This window comes from Lepisosteus platostomus, chromosome 3 (assembly GCF_059453375.1).
Source record: "Lepisosteus platostomus isolate fLepPlt1 chromosome 3, fLepPlt1.hap1, whole genome shotgun sequence".
Taxonomy (NCBI): Eukaryota; Metazoa; Chordata; class Actinopteri; order Semionotiformes; family Lepisosteidae; genus Lepisosteus; species Lepisosteus platostomus.
Window position 1 is genome coordinate 14,552,209 of NC_142613.1, and position 17,357 is coordinate 14,569,565.

Consider the following 17,357-nt stretch of genomic DNA (forward strand, 5'->3'; position numbering starts at 1 on the left):
CTTGAGAAACTCTTTAATTTCAGGCAACAGCTGTCTGAACCTCACCAAAAACGTTTGTTTTTGAAATCTCCGAACAGCAAGTCAGCAGCCTCAGCAAATGCTTTCTTTATTACTTCTCGATCCATGAATGACTTTTTGTGTTCAGCCAGGATGTGGCTCACATGGAACGATGCAATGGTTGCCACTTTCCCTCACGTATTAAGCCTTCTGAAAACTGACTGCTGCTAGTTAAGATTTTAATTTTTCCACTTTTCTTTTCTGTAAATCACTTTTAGCGGGAGAGTCCACATACATTTTGTGTGCAGTTTTGAAATGTTGTTCTATACTTCCCTTTTTCGCGTAGATGCTAACATTGCAGATTTTAATGTGAAAGTACAAAAAAATAATCATGCTCCCATTCCTTGTGGTAACGGTAAGTTTTCAGTCTCTTTGCTTCATCATTTTCACTCAAACACTACAACTATGAAATAGGCAAATAAACTTATCAAACTGTTGTTGAATGTGTCATGGCCAGTCTGTTTCACTCCACTATGCACTGTGGCGAATGTGGGGTTAATGTGACAATAACAAAGAGAATGTTTTTGGGCAGCACATGCAACACTCTTTATGCAGCTCCTGTAGCCTTTTTTTCAGTGTCAGCCAGCACTCAGGGAAGAGTCTTTTATAACCCATTTGACAAGGGTTAAACACACACAAGGGCAGTAAAATGTATGACATTACATGCACAGATCTGAATGAATTTTTAGGCTATTAATAGCAGAAAAATTAATAGCATAAAAGCAGAAGGGAATTGTGACCAGAGGTTTATTGCTTCTTTATTAGAATTCTAAAGACACAATTTGTCCCCTGATTCTAAGGTCCAAATATGGGCTGAATTGATTACTATGCAGTAAAGGCAATGAGGCTACGAGTGATATAGAGTCTTTGTAGCGTGTACCATTTTAAGATCCCAGTGCTTAATTTGAAGCTAAAAAGCAAACACTTCTTTGTGTATTTAAGATTTGAACAAACTCTTGAATATGTGAAAAAAATACATCTGAAGGCCAACACATATCACATACTGTACTGTCATACCTAATAAAAAGTGACAGCTTAATCTTTTGTAAGTTAAGTAATTGAATACAAGACACTCTGATAAATTTGGTTTAAGGTTTGACAAAACAATAAAAAACTGATTGACAGCATACGGCAAAAGGAATTACTGTACAAGGAATATACAGAATGCAGGACTTTCTGAACACTCGTGTCCTGTACATTTTCTAAGCTAAATACTAAAGATGGACAAAACACATTCACTTAATTTTCATTTTAGTTGCAGAGGTGGGCCTTCAGGCATATGGCTGAACCCTGCCAAGTGCCTTTGTTCATTTGCATATGACCAAAAGCACAGTACTGTATATGCCTCTTATACTGTATGGTACTGAAATGCATCCTAATACAGGACCACTATACAGATGCAGCCATTCAAAATGCATGGTACAAACCCATATCGCGGGCAACTACTATGGCCACCGTGCCATACCGCGGCACGTGATTGGCTGGCCAAAATGACTGACAGGGGCACTCATGGTGCATTGGTCGGTAGTGGAAAGATTTAATCATTTAATCTCTTTACTGTGCACATTTTAATCTGCTTAGTATTGGATATGTATATGGAATTTTAAAACTAAAGGGAAATTTTAGTAGCTGAGCATGGACAAAACACATTCACTTAGCCCCATTCTGTCACTGCTTTAATATGGCTGGTGGACACACAGTGCCTTTCTCTGAGTAGCTTTTGTAACTTGGCTCTGTAAGTTATGCTGTCAGACTGTTGGTACATAAGCTTTATACAAACTGAAGCTGGTGGTGACCTTGAGAGCAGGTCAGCACATTTATGTTGATCTGAGATCTTCAAAGGGACAGCACCTGACCATATATTAAAATGTTACAGTAAAGTCTTTCTTACAGACCATCGATTACAAATGACATGACAAAGCACTCGAAAACAAAAAGATTCCAGGGGCTTCACATTTCTTTTTTCTTTCCTATCAAACCCTAGAAATTCAGTATATTTATGACGGAAAACAAGTCTGAATTGTGTTAGTAAAACACTCAGGGGGTTATGCATAAAACCTTGTCTGTTTTGCCATGGGGGTTAAAGCTGTTGTCATTTCGTCATGTTCCTTTCTGATTTGTAAATAGGTTTTATTGGCATGACAGTGGCTTTACTCTGACAAAAAGCATTGAATACCATCAAAAAGCCTCGTTTTGGTGATTTGCATAAACTAAAAGTGATCCTTAAAGAAATGATTACAGTAAATGGCTTTTATTGCATGCAAAATTTCACATATAGAGCTACTGCTAGGTATGGAAAACAGTACATATGTAAATGGAAACATTTTAATGTTGGTTTATTCCATTTTTACAGGATTGGTGTGTCAGTGTCTGACATGCTAATATTTTCATCAAGGCTAATCTAATATGCATATATGTAGTGCTGTCGTGAAATCTTGACCTTGGGATAGTTAAGTTTGTTGGCAGAACAGAGGTTTATCAAATCATTCAGTTCAATTTTATTGGCCTGTACCTCTTAACTAGATTTTCTTATTTAAATGCATCTTTAGAACTTTCTCAGGATCTGGACAGGGAAACAGAAATGGAACTGTGCAATTCCTGTGCCTGCAGCATTGCCCTGTACTTTATTGCTACTGAATCATTGCAGTAATTTGTGTGCTTATATTATGAGATAAGTGTATATCCAATGTACTGTATATATACAATGTTAAATTTCCTTGATTACAGTGAGAGCATTTGCTACTGTATCTATCCATCTATTGTTGATTTGGCAATCAGCTTCATTTGACCCTTTTACATATTATTGATCAGTTTCAGGCATATGGCTGAACCCTGCCAAGTGCCTTTGTTCATTTGCATATGACCAAAAGCACAGTACTGTATATGCCTCTTATACTGTATGGTACTGAAATGCATCCTAATACAGGACCACTATACAGATGCAGCCATTCAAAATGCATGGTACAAACCCATATCGCGGGCAACTACTATGGCCACCGTGCCATACCGTGGTACGTGATTGGCTGGCCAAAATGACCGACAGGGGCACTCATGGTGCATTGGTCGGTAGTGGAAAGATTTAATCATTTAATCTCTTTACTGTGCACATTTTAATCTGCTTAGTATTGGATATGTATATGGAATTTTAAAACTAAAGGGAAATTTTAGTAGCTGAGCATAAAACGAAGAGGAGCATAACACATCTGAAGGTCATAAATGATATTAATTTAGGAACATAAACATATTATGTAAACTGTATATTGCTGGTCTTGGTAGTTTAAAGAAAAAATACACACCAGTATTCCATTTCTCCCTAAACATTTTAAGCATCAAAGTCTTACATGTGGTTATTTCGGAAATGTTTTTCCGTGCTCCTTCTGACCATATTACTGTACATTTACATACTGTACTTTGTGAAAATTGATCGTTTAAACCTTTTCTGCAAATATGCTTGTTATCAGATTAAACAAAAGCATACTTTTAGAATAGGATTAATAGGGAATATAATATGGATTTGCATATTATATTGCATATATTATATTATATTATATTATATTATATTATATTATATTATATTATATTATATTATATTTTCACAAAGTATATAAACGTACAGTAATATATGGTCAGAAGGAGCACGTAAAAACGTTTCCGAAATAACCACATGTAAGACTTTGATGCTTAAAATGTTTGGGGAGAAATGGAATACTGGTGTGTATTTTTTCTTTAAACTACCAAGACCAGCAATATACAGTACAGTTTACATAATATGTTTATGTTCCTAAATTAATATCATTTATGAGCATGTGAAAGGCATGGTGAATCGGAGATTCTCAAGACTTACTTTGTATGATTGGAAACGAATACGTGATCAGATCAACTAAATGCTGTGGTGTTACTTTTTGTCAATGAAAAAATCAAGTATTTTCATTTACAAAGATGATTACAAAGAATGTGTACTAGGGTAATACTTTGAGTTTACAGCTTGTCCAAGGTCATTCATTATTAATACTATTAGTGATATCTTCGGTAAAGACTTTGATGCATAAAATATTTCTGCATAATTAAAATATTTGTGTTAAAGGTGGTAGGTTGTGTACTTTTGTCCAACTGAGCAATCTTGCTTTCATAAAATATACCAACTTTTTAATGTATAATGATTAACATGCTGTAATGCACAGATTAAATTTAAAAGTCTAAAGAGTATACAACTTAAATTCTTAATTGAATAAAGATTGTTCCTCAGCAGTGATCGGGATTTGAAACCGGGTGTTTTCTGATGACAGCTCCACCTGCTGGTTTTAAAAGGTGATTCCGGATACTATTAACATAATAGTAATCTAATCTAACCCTCTCATGAGCTAATTTGAATCTAATTTGCATATAGTAATCGCGGTATACTGTGACACGCCCACCGCGTTATACCTTAGCATACCCCGCTTGTTTTGAATGGCTGCATCTGTATGTTAACAAGGAATAACAACACCCAAGAAATAAATATTTTTGGGAATGGATATTGAGTGATAGGTATGGCCATATCTGACCTAACCCACTTGGCTGATAGTCAACCTCTTAGCTGTAGGATGAGGAGGCTAAGACATCCATGTGAAGTAAGAAGTTAACCAAGGGGTAGCTGGAGAGGTAGAGATGGGGTAGATGAGGGATGCCTAAGACAACCACAAGGATGAAAAGTTTATCAATGGTATTTATAGCTCTTGGGAAATTATGTCAGGCATGATTACAAGTTCTTTTTAAAAAAAGTATAGTAGTCTTTTCAGCAAAGTATCTACTACCTTGTCACACTGGCATGGTGCAAAGTTTGCCCATTCTTGTTGGCAGATTTGCTCGAGTTCTCTCAAGTTGCTTGAGGATCACTTTTGGCCATTCGTTTTCAGGTCTTTCAGGTGAATTTTTGTCCTGAATTCTGTCCTTTGGTCTGAAGCTGGATTTCCTCTAAAATTTGTCAGTACTTTGTTCCATCTATGCTCCAATCCCTGATTTTCCATGCTCATGTTACCACCACCATGCTTGACTGTATCAAGGGTGATAATTGGGTGATGTGTTGTGACGTGTCTGTGCTCAACTAACACTTAGCATACAGATCAAAACATTACAATTTGGTGTCTTTTGACCACAACACCTTTTACTTGACAATAAATAACATTTTTTATAACAAAAATGTTGTGGGAGTTTGAAAATACTTGTTTCACGAACTATTTTTAATTCATGTCAGTATGGCCAGTCGTCTCATTGCTAATAGTGCAAAACTTATATTTGAGCTTTTATTGATGCCTCAGTCTTTTTCACAAGCTCCTCTTTTAGAATTATACATTTATATTGGGGGTTCTGTCATATTATGTCATATTATTTGAATTCTATAAGCCAATACCACAACATATGATCTCCAAAAGGTTTTAAGACCATGATGTTCAATGGAGAATATATGCCTTATCTGATTGGCTTTCTATCAGAAAAAGAAATACATTTGAAAAGACAGTACAAAGCCTTTATAACCAATTTCTATTATATATTAGGAGAGAAAATAGCAACCGTTATCAAAATACTATATCTAAAACTAAGCCTGTATAAATGTTGAAGCTAAAAGTTACTTTTATGTCCAAGACAATATTTGAACATAATAGCTAGGATCACGTCTTTATCACTACACACCTGCTGAATGGGAGAATATCTGTATTTTAAAAAAAAAGTACAATCTGTTTATGTCCTCGTCAGAGTCATGATTGTAATCCCTCCCCCTTAAGGGCACTCTGGCTCATTCACATTTTAGTTGATTTTGTGCACCTGCTCCTTGTTCCAGCCTTCCTACAAAAGCCAGACGCTCACTCTGTTCCGGGCTCTGCCATGGAACACGGACACCTGCCTACCACCGAGTCGCCCTACGTCCGCGGCTCGGGGGCATTGGCCTCCTATCGGCATCACGAACCAGCCGAGTCTGGGACTTGGAGCGCTTGATTGCGTTCCCCCTTTTTCTCCCTGACCCCTCGCTCGGGGTTATAACTTTGTCATGTCTATCTTCAATTCCTCGCTGGATCCAACTCCGGCTTTTACATTTGTCTTGTCTGTCTCGGATTGGATCACCCGGCTCTGGACTTTTACCTGTACTGGATTTCCCTACGGACTCTCTTTGGACTGTTTGCCTGGACAACGCCCCCCCGAGCACCTGCGCATCTTCGTCACACACCCCTGTTCGTCTACCAGCCCAGTTCCTCGTCTCCTCCCCATGTCTGTTCACTCCCTTCCAGATTGTGCTGTCTGCATAGGGACCTGAAAGACAATTCGCAACAGTCAGGCAGTGGTATATAGTTAGCTGTACCATCAAAGATATTTATTGAACGAGATCTACTGTAGTCAGCATGGTCCTTATATGTGCATGATTTTATAAATTCCTTCCATTACGCATTGACCATATTAGGACATAATCATGTTTAACACAAAGTTCCTTTTCCCTCCTTCAAAATGCCCTGATCCGTGTTCAAACCCTTTCTAGTAATTTTTAAAATGACAATACAACAATTCACATTAGAATTGTAATGATGAGAAAACTGTTTTATCAGGACAATAAGGACATAGAATCTGTTTGTGTATGACATTTCTTGTATTAACAACTGTGTTTTACAGTTACAATGTAAAATATGCAAGAATTAATTGGAGTCACTGACCCGTACCCAAGTTACTCTCAAATGCTTTTGATTTTTGGACCTTTTTCCAGAAGAAAACACCAGAATATTTTTACTAGAAAAAATGAAAAATTGTTTACAACTGTTTGTGTTGTCCTTGCACTTTAGAACATGAAAGTAAGATAGACAGTTTGCCTCAAATAACTTGATTTTAGACAAAAATAAGAAATATATTTGACCCAGTCAAAAGATAACATATTTGTAGTTTTTAATTTTGTCTGTGGAAGACATTATCTGGATGTAGTACATTTGCTTTATAGTCTAAGGTGTATAAAATGACATTCCAGCTGCAGCCCACATGCTGCTTGACAGGTATTGAATCTTCAATTAGTCAAACCTGCTGTGATTAGTACAGAAGCCCAACCTAAAAAAATGCTAAAAAAATAAAGATTAATTCACAATAAAAGAGCACCTTCTCTTCCATCTGTCAAATAATTTAAAAAGCTATTTCATTGTGATTGCAAGGTCTTTCATCAAATTAGATTTTTAGACTACAATGCCCTGCCTTGTAACTACAGTTAACCCGATAAGCCTCATCTTTTAATATACTCATCTGCACATTGAGATTAATGAGCTTTGCAAATTTATTTTAGGATAAATTAATTTTAGGAGTTTTAGGACAGGCCAGTTCCCAGTTACAGTCACAGCAAGGTAGGAATTTGTAAATTTCTTAGTTACAAACTAGGGAACTTACTGCTAGTGAAAACGTACTGTAAATGGAAGCTGAAGTAAAATTGGACAGGTTTCATCCAGGCATCAGGAAGCATCAAGAGAGTCATAACTCTGTCATTATGTTCAAGATAACATCTTTAAAATATTCAGTAAATGTATGAAAAAAACTTTTAAGTGAGGGAAAATAAATGCTCTCTGCTGGACGTACTCCAGTCATTCTGAATCATGCTATTGGCTGCCATCACTCTAATGCCCACACTAATGCTGTTTGTTCTGGTACACTGATGTTTTAAAACATTCCTAATGGGCATATTCATAAAATATTTACCATCTTGTGAATTCACTTGGATAACTAAATACTTACAGATCTGGGTATAATGTGTCCTATGTCCTACCTTTACATCATACTTACAAAAACAGCCAAGCTTTGAAACTGAGATAAATAATCATTTGTTTAATTAACAAGTTTTAAAAATGAAGTATCTTAGGCTACTAAGGAAATCCAAGCACCTAGCACAAGTATTTAGAAATAAATAAATAACATCCTAAAAAAGAGAACTAGTAAGTACAGTACATTACATAATAATTACAATCCAATTCAGAAGCAGGGCATTGAAGACTGAGTAATAAAAACATTACCATAAATAACATTACAGGGACAAGGAATACACCAACATAGGAAAACTTAATTATTGTCACTGAATTGTGACTGACAGCTTGGCTATACAATGACTAAAAGGAGTAACACAAATTATGTAAGGTACATTTTGACAGTGTGTCTAATTATATGTTTCAGTATATTTAATATAATTCAAAAGTCATTAATCATTTTATTTGTATTCACCCCAATTTTAAGAACACACATTGTTTATCAATTTTAATCACTGATAAGACCCCTTTACATACAAGTGATGCATAAGGATTTAGTATACATTCCTCTAAAAAAGTACTGTATGGTGATTCACTATTTCTCAATCTGTGAGTCTTACAGTGCCTACTGGAGTTTTAGCATTGATTGGTGGTGATACAGCTCTTTGAAAACATTACAAATTTACAGGCTCCTGGCATATTCCAGGGGGTAATTTTAAATGAAAAACATAAGACATCCCTGCCCATTTAACCACATAGCTGCTGAGCAAGTTGTTCACTGCTGCATGTGGAATCCAAATCACAGGGAGTTAATAGGTAGGTTACCATACCTATGACGGAAACATACTGTAGATACCAAAAATAATTAGAATGACAAGAGCAAGAGTACTGACTGAGTGATGCTATTGTAACACTTTGTTTTCTATCAGATAAGATTTAAATCACAACAAAGCAGCTTGGGTTGTACCAACATCCGTCACTAATCTATTCAGTAGATTGTTATAATCAACAGTTTCAAAGTTAGCAATGAGGTCCAGTAGCACATGACGAGAGAGAGAAAAAGCAGATTCAGCAGTCATCAGCAGGTTATTATTAACTCTAACAAGAGCTGTTTCGGTACTACTGTATGTGTTGAATCAAGATTGAGGCAGCTCATACAGCTAAAAAACTGAACAGTAACAGCTCATTCCTAAACTTTTGCCGGAAAGTACTATATATGTTAGATACTGGAAGATAATGGCTCAGCAGGCTGGAGTGTAGTTCTTTAAACAGAGGAATAATAACTGTGTGTTTAAGAGCCGAGAGGAACAATTTCAGATTTTGGTGATTCATTGATGAAATCTGTGACATAAGTCTAGAGAATAACAAAATGTAATACTGCAAACCAGTGGGAATAGAATCTAAAAAAAAAGAATGTAGTAAGTTTAATCTCAGTGATCATTTCAGGTACCTGCCAGGGAGAGACCTCTTTAAGGTGAAATGCATTAAGCTTGAGAGTATGTAAATTGTTCTAGGATGTGGAATTACAAGATAGACTTCAATTACACAATATGCACTAACAGATAATAAATTGTATTTTATGGACTTGGATGTGTTACCTTCAGGATGTGTTTTACATTTTAATAGTTCAAAATATACTAGCATATATTAATCTTAACTGTGATTTTAATATTTACTGTAGATCAAACCATAAGCTATTAAGGTTGATTGTATAGCTGTATAATACCTCTGATGGGATCTGAGAATGTGTCATTATTTCTAATTTGAGATTGTGCAAATCATTTAATAATATTATGATGTCATCTTTGTGACAATTATTTTTTTAGGCAAGTAAATTTACTTCCAATTTTGCATTTATGTCAAAAGTAATTAGTTTGTGCTGCTCTTATCAGTCTCTGAAACATAACAACATAAGAGCTATTCTTCCTCTTGTCTAATAGTAACTAAGTGGCTTTGTTGTCCTTAGATCTTTCACACTCTAATGCCAGTCAAACATCAAAAGGTCTCATTATCATAGTTAACTCTGGATGCCCACTCTCATTCCTTATTATTCTTTTATTGACGTTAGCCTTGGGATCTCAGGAATGTAACATTTTGTGATGTGCTTGTTTGTATAAGCTTGGGTGTTAAATTGTGTTCATTGAGTTCAAGGGATTTTTTACTTGAGCTCATGAAGTCGGGAACACAGGAAACTAAATGTTAAGGTGTTTTTGTAGCTGTTAAAATCTGTCAGATGTGGTCACATTTCACAACAATTGTGTAACAAAAGAGGTATCTTTGATTAGAAATCATATTTATGCTGCCAAAAAGTGATTATCCAGCTTCATTTATGTGCAGGCAATTGCCTGAATCAGAGATAATGCAGACAATCTGTATTTTAACAACCCTGTATTTTGTAAAACAAATTGGAATCTTGCTTTGAAAGTGAAAGGATCTGTTTTAACTGCAGGGAGTACATCTGTCATTACTCTTTATATTTCAAGACCTGCATGTAGTAAGCATATTTTTTATATTATTTTTGGCTAATGATTCAAGTAAGTGCTTAACTCAGTCTTTCCACGAACTATAAACTGTTCATTTTGTTGTTGTTATTGTTGTGTGAAATCAATGGAACCAATCCTAAATTCTTTTTTCCTTGGGGGTTATGTGAACATGTGGTAGTGGTGTATTTATGAATAAAGAGGAATCTAAGAATGTTAATGAATGAGAAATGGCATTGTCCCAGTATTCCTATTTTCTGAAAAGCTCCAAGCGTCAAATCTATCACAGAGTCGGAGAGAGGGAGAAAACACAGCATGGTCAAGATTATATTCAATGAGAAATGTATTTGCTTATAAGTTATTGATTTTGTAACACATCAAACCCTTTCTTAAAAGAGCTCAGTGAATAATAGCTTAGCATGTACTGTAGTTCCATTCATCCATTGTTTTAAGGAGATAGAAGATATATCTTTAATCTCATATACTCTTCCAATTCAATTTCAGGAAGACTTTGTGGTGCAGTGGCAAATGGCTGAAAGCTAAAAGTTAAATTTTCTTTTGCCTTAAGTGCTCTTTGAATTTACATTTGCAGCATATCAATGGAGCATAAGACCATCAATATTCTTGTTTACAAAACAGTTATTATTCTGTAAAACTTTATGGCTGTATGATAATGGATTGAGGGAAAACACAACGTGACAAAAAGAGAACATTTTAATATTAAAAGATGCAATTAAAGTACATATCAAGGCAAGATATAACCTGTAAAATAACATTAAAGTGCATTATGAAGAGATAAACTAGCAGAAATGTGCACAGTTTTGTAAGTTAGAGATTTAGACTTGAATAACTAGTATCTCTGAAGGCAAGAGGACATAAATCTATTTATCCTAAGGGACTGAAATTACACTTTAAAAGCACATGAGGGAAAGAAATTAGGATGAATCAGGGCCACAACCAGCAGACATTTGTATGTGTATACAATAAATAAGGAGTCAGGAAACAAAGAAATTACAACTCTGGCCTTGGAAATTAAATTCTGCCACCTTACTTTAAGGTTAGGTGAGGTTGCACACAGAGAAAACATCTTATTATATTCTTTAGGAGTTATTAATCCCTCTCCTGCAAGGACGACAACATCAAACTCTCATGTGAGGTACTGTATGGGTACAGAGGGTGTTTATGATACTGACTATAGGACTGTGGATTACATCAATCTGAGCAGTTTTACTGTAACTGACTAACATTTGCCTCAGTAGGCTGCTCTATGACACTCAAGATATAAAAGCAACAAGCCAGTGGAATGTTTCTGTTTATTTATGGGGCCAATATTCCAATTAGCCTCCATGCCTTGTGTATTTCTGGGAAGAGCACCCTTTCTGTTATGGTGAAAATTCAACAAACTGCATACTTGTCTTACATTTTTTAAAGATTATATGTACTGTACTTGTTATATGTTCTAAATCACCAAAAATGTGTTTTGTGAAAACATTCTCCATTGCATGTGTTTCAAAGTGCATGCTGTTTAGAGATTTGTTACGTTCATTGCTTTAAGTCTCAAATCAAATGGGAGAAAGAAACTCTTGCCTTTCAAAAATCACTTTTCTTGCTGACAGAGAAAACATGATAGTGATATATGTGTAAGCAATTTCAAACTTGATTTTAGAAATGATTGTGGTAGCTTCTGTTTTTCTGCTGTGTTTTTAATAACTACAGCAGAGTAACTCAAGCTATAGTCTTTCCAGAACACTGCAGAAATAATCTACTACCAGGTTCTTAATTTTTAATTGATAAAGAGCAGGAACAGTATAAAAAATAATATTAAGAAACTGGCTGTATAAAAGTCAATACATTATAAGTCAATTATTGATTGGAAGGGTTGCATATTGAAAGCTCTGTACATGAATCTTCCTGTTCCTGAATTATGAATAGACTGCTGTACCTGGTGAATTTCAGAACAATTTATATACTTGTTGTCTAATATGGAAGTATGATTTCCTGCTAGAGTGATACTGTGTGGAAATATCATGCAATACCTACACTCATAGAGCTTTCTAAGCATTAGTATTGTCCTTGTGAAATGTGAAGATCTGCAATGGATGTTTTAAAGGTATTAAAAATCTAAGAGAAGTTTCTAACCCTAATCTATTGGACAGATAAATATAACCAAATTGTATTGAAACTAGTTCCTTCTATTTTTTTCCTGTGGATGAGTCTGTAAAGGGGTTGGTAGTGGGGAGTATTGGTGCTGTTCACCATGGGAGACCTGGTAGTCTAGGAATGCAGTCTTGTCACTCCTGCTTAGGAGAAAGAGTATGTAATGGGAGCACACTTTCTCTGTGAGTTGATGTAACAATTGTCACGTTCGTAAACCCCTCCTCTTAAGGACGCTCCAGCCCTTCCTTGTTTTCTACTCATCCACCGCACCTGCTCCCTGTTCCATCCCCCTTTTCAGTTCTCCTTAAAAGCCAGATGCTGACTCTGTTCTGGGCTCTGCTCTGGTTTCTGTACCAGGCGAGTCTGGGACCTGGAAGCTCCTGGTCCCGTTAAGGTTTTAGTTTCTGTTCCTGTTCACGTGCCGGTCCCGACCCGGTTCCTGTTTTTAACCCCGTTTGTCTTGGATGGACCGCCCGGCTTTGGACTTTTGCCTCCTTTTGGATTCTCCCTTGGACTTATTCCTGGATTGTTTGCCTCGGACACACCTCCCCCGAACACCAGCACACCATGGACACGCCCCCTGTTTTCATTACTGACTCCCACATGCTTTTTCCCCGTGTTTTCCCCGCTCTACCCCTGATCGTGTCATCTGCATAAGGTCCTGAAAGAACATTTTCGTTAAAACAATATCAGTTGGGGTTTCTCTCATGCCAGGAAACCTCTGTTCTTGTCCCCTATAGGGGGGGAAATAGGGTCAGATTTCCTGCTTTTGAAAATATGGGAGGTAAATTCTGGCCTTGTTTGTGCTTCAAACCTTCAAATCCTGTACTGTGTACTGGACTCTGCAGTTTTGTTTCTGTACAATATTGCTCTCCTTTATGCAAAAAAATATATTATTGCTCTGAAGTCAGTCAGTAGAAGATCAATCAGATTCATTTGCAAGCATAAAAATTCTACACTGACAAACTAAAAGAACTTTATCTTTTAGTCTTCAACAAAGAAGATTAAAGGGACCCCGATTCATGGACTCAAAATCCTCAAAGGCATAGACACTGAAACATTGAGAAACAACTGGAAACTATGGAGAAGCAAATGTGAAACTAAGAAAAGGTAGCAATTCTTTAAACAACAGATTGAGGAAGTCGATTGGTTGATATCCTAGCTTTCAAGAAATAGATGGATGACATCTTTCAGTCAATTTGCTACTAGGAAACAAATAACCGAGCTACTTCTTGTTTGTGAAGGCTTTTGTTTTTGTTGTATCCAAAGCATGTAAGTCAGGTTTTGTTACAGTCATATTAGAAATGCGCTGATGTGGAGCCTAAGGGAAGTTGGAAAATAAGGACAAAATGAGGAAAAGCAGAAGAGCATCAAAATACTGAGAAAGTCAGCTGTCTGAGACCTAACTCACAGAAGAAAAAGCCAGTGTGGTGTTTTGAGACAAGGAACCCAGGCATTCTATGGACTGGCCAATTAGTGCTGCCGTATGAGAGGCACAAAGGGTGAGGAAGGCAAGGTCACAGGATCTGCAGCAGGCCAATCAAGGAAAACAATCGATCCCATGTTTTCTGGGACAATACAGGGATATACCATGGCCAGCCAACATCATTGTCAAATCTGGGGGAGACCTGAAAACACAGGCAGCACTATGACCTAAGGCAGCATACAGGCTAGGGCTATCTGCAAATGTTTATCAGGAGGACCCACAGCCAGTGTCACAGCTTGTGCTTTTTGAGAACAAGCAGCTCCATCTGAAGGGGAAAGCAGCCCACACTGTCTGAAGGAAAGCCACGAGATGAGGAGCAGCCTGTACATCGGAAGGAGAAAAAAAGTCTGTGCCACCCAAGAGGGAGCTGCCAGCACTGTCAGATGGGTAGTAGCAGCCTGACTGGTCAGATTTTGTTGTGTGTTATGAGTATGAATAATGGGAATTCATATTTTTTGTGCATATAAAGTCAATGTTAGCAGCCATGCACAATGGTTTCTGTCTAATCAGGGCTCATCAGCATTATTAGTTAACTTAGGTCACTGAAACAGATGCATATATTGTAATGAGCAACTTTGTGCTCTTAACACGTGTTCCTTGCAAAATACACATGTACAATAAATGTATGTTTAAAGTTAACTACGGCACACTGAGAAACCCTAATAAAATTTAAACAGATGCTAATTTCGACTTTAGGCAAGAATAAGAATTCGAACTCTATTTAGATGGTTCCATTTCCCTCGTCAATTTCAAAAGGCAAGAGTTAATTAATATTTATTCTAATAATTCATAAGTCAATGGGGCTGCCTATGCAATGTAGTAGGTTGCCCTGTGAAGGGGCAAAATGACTAAAGGACCAGACACTGTTCAGTCTCTTGAAGTGAAGTTCATGTGTGAGTTCTGAGCCTGGGATGAGCTCATACATGATGTGATTTGTGTTGGTTTTAAAAATAACTTAAAAAGTCAAACCTAAAAAAAAAATCTTCATGGTTAAAAACTCGCCCTTCAATTATACCTGATATATGCCACTTGCCACTGTGTCCAATAAAAGTCCCAAGGCATTGTATTTCAAGTCCTTCATTCAGATGATTAGGGAGCCAAGGAGGAAGGAGGAAGAAAAAAGCTTTTAGTGTTTGGCAGCCAAATGCCCAAGCTACAGCTTCTGAGGAAAATCACATCTGAAGGAAGAAGATAATTCAGAAGGATCAATAACTGGCATTTAAATCATTGCAATATACCTCTGGCAACCTTTTCTCTGGTGTCTGAAGAGAGACTGAAGCTCACTCTTGTCATGGAAGATATTGTTTTACAGATGAACAATGTGTTGTGAAAGGAAACATTTCCTGCTGCAGCACATACAGTAGCATTTCCCGTTCCCATTCAGAAAGTCATTGTGGCTTGTCATCTCTGAAGCCAAACATAATCAAGTCAACAGTGGTTTCACCTGGTGTTCTCTCCTGTGATTTCTCACTTTCACCAGACTCTCTGAACGTTTGCCACTTTGGACGTTGAGTAAAAACATCCATCCAACCATTTTCTATACCTACTTAGTATAATACAGAGAACTGGAACACAATCTGGTAGACAATGGTCACACAGCAAGGCAAGATATGCCCTGGACAGGGATGCCAGTCCAATTCAGCTGAGCAAAAGAGATCTGACTATAAATAATACGAAACCAGTGGGTTTTTGAATAAAACTCTTTGTTAAGCCATACTTAGGTATTTAGTGGTATTAAGGGCATAAATAGAAACAGGATATTCTGATTAAACTGTATTCTGGTTAAGGGGAAATAGACCCATATTTAACATCTAAGGTATTTTAAAAATTAAAGAATAAAACAAAATTAAAAATCAACATGGATGTAATTCCAAACATAAATTATTAATTGTTATCTCACAAAAGAAAACAAAGAGGTAGATGACCTAACTACAGTAAACATTTTTGGAGACAGGAGAATGCACCTGACCATGCTGTTTTTGTACTAGCAAGTTGTAATCAGGTTGTATAACACAAATCATTTCTGCAACTGAATACAAACAAATACAATTTAAAAGTATTTCAGTTTTTACCAAACCTTGTATAATACAAAGTTGCAGTTCATGCTAGGAACAAAAGGAGCTGTGGCTGAAGATTATTATTAGCTTGAATCATCCGTGAGAAGGAATAATTGTAGTCTCAGAAGCACAGTCGCACCAGTCAACTCCAGAATCACATTAGTCACATTGTCCATGGGACCATGTAGGAGTGAATATCTCAGTCTGAAATTCTGTATAAAACGTTATATTGAAACAGTATATTTATATTCTGTATTTTTATATTATTTATAACATGATATTAAAATAGAAATGTAGAGTTTACAATAAACCCATTCAAAGAATACAGTCTTGCCCTTGAAAACAGAGAATAAAAAATCACAGTCCATGTTGGTTTAACTACAGTAAGTGTACTCTACAGCATACAGCAACATAAAAGACTTAAATATGTAGCCAGCCCAGACATACAGTATACAGCTTTAAACCCTTTAACATACTCTGACAAGATCATCAGAGGTAAAGCTCTTGGTGCCATCATTTTCTGAGGGATGTTCTTTCAGTCATAGTCCTCATAAATTTAGTCTACCAAGAAGTCTGCATAGTAAATCTATTTGTTCCCCCTACTTCACCCATGGTGCTTCTTTCAAAGATTTGTTGTGCTTTTGCCAGGTCTCCTTGAATTCTGCCATGTTTTCATCATAACTAAATTGTCTTTACCATGTGTCATGATCGTCATTCCTCCTCTTGAGGGCACTCCCACCCTTTTGTATTTTAGTTTCATTATAATGTTCACCTGTCCCTTGTTCCCTGTGTATTATTTAAACCCCGTGCCTCCGAAGCTCTGCACTCAGCATTGGAAGATGGACGCCCAGAAGCCCACCCACCAGCGGGTCCAGGAAAGACCTGACTGCATAGGCTTCAACCTGGCATCCTGACCATCTGAGTCCGGGGCTCGGAGTGCCTGGCTCCATTATGATTTTAACTTCTGTGTTCCCGGTTCCAAGTTCCCTGTTCCTCGTCTTTGTCTTGGATGGACCTCCTGGCTATTGGACTTTGGACTGCACCCTGATTTCCCTCTTTGGACTGTTTCGGACACTTATGCCTTGGCCACACCCCCTGAGCACCAAATCAATGCTGTCACCACCCCCCTTGTCTATTATTCCATCCAGATCCAGCCGTGTTTTCCCTGTTGTCCTTCTCCGGTCACTTCCGAATTAGGGTATAGGGTCCTAAACAACGTGTGACTGTCGCGGTTCTGCAAGAGCTCGTGCCCTCGCCGCCCCACCCTGCTGGTTCATCCCGCAACACTTGGGCGCGAACAAGGGTCTCCAGCGTAACACAACAGGGAACCAGTGGAATTAGCTAAAGGAGACCTCCCCCAAACCAGGCGGCTGAGGTCCCT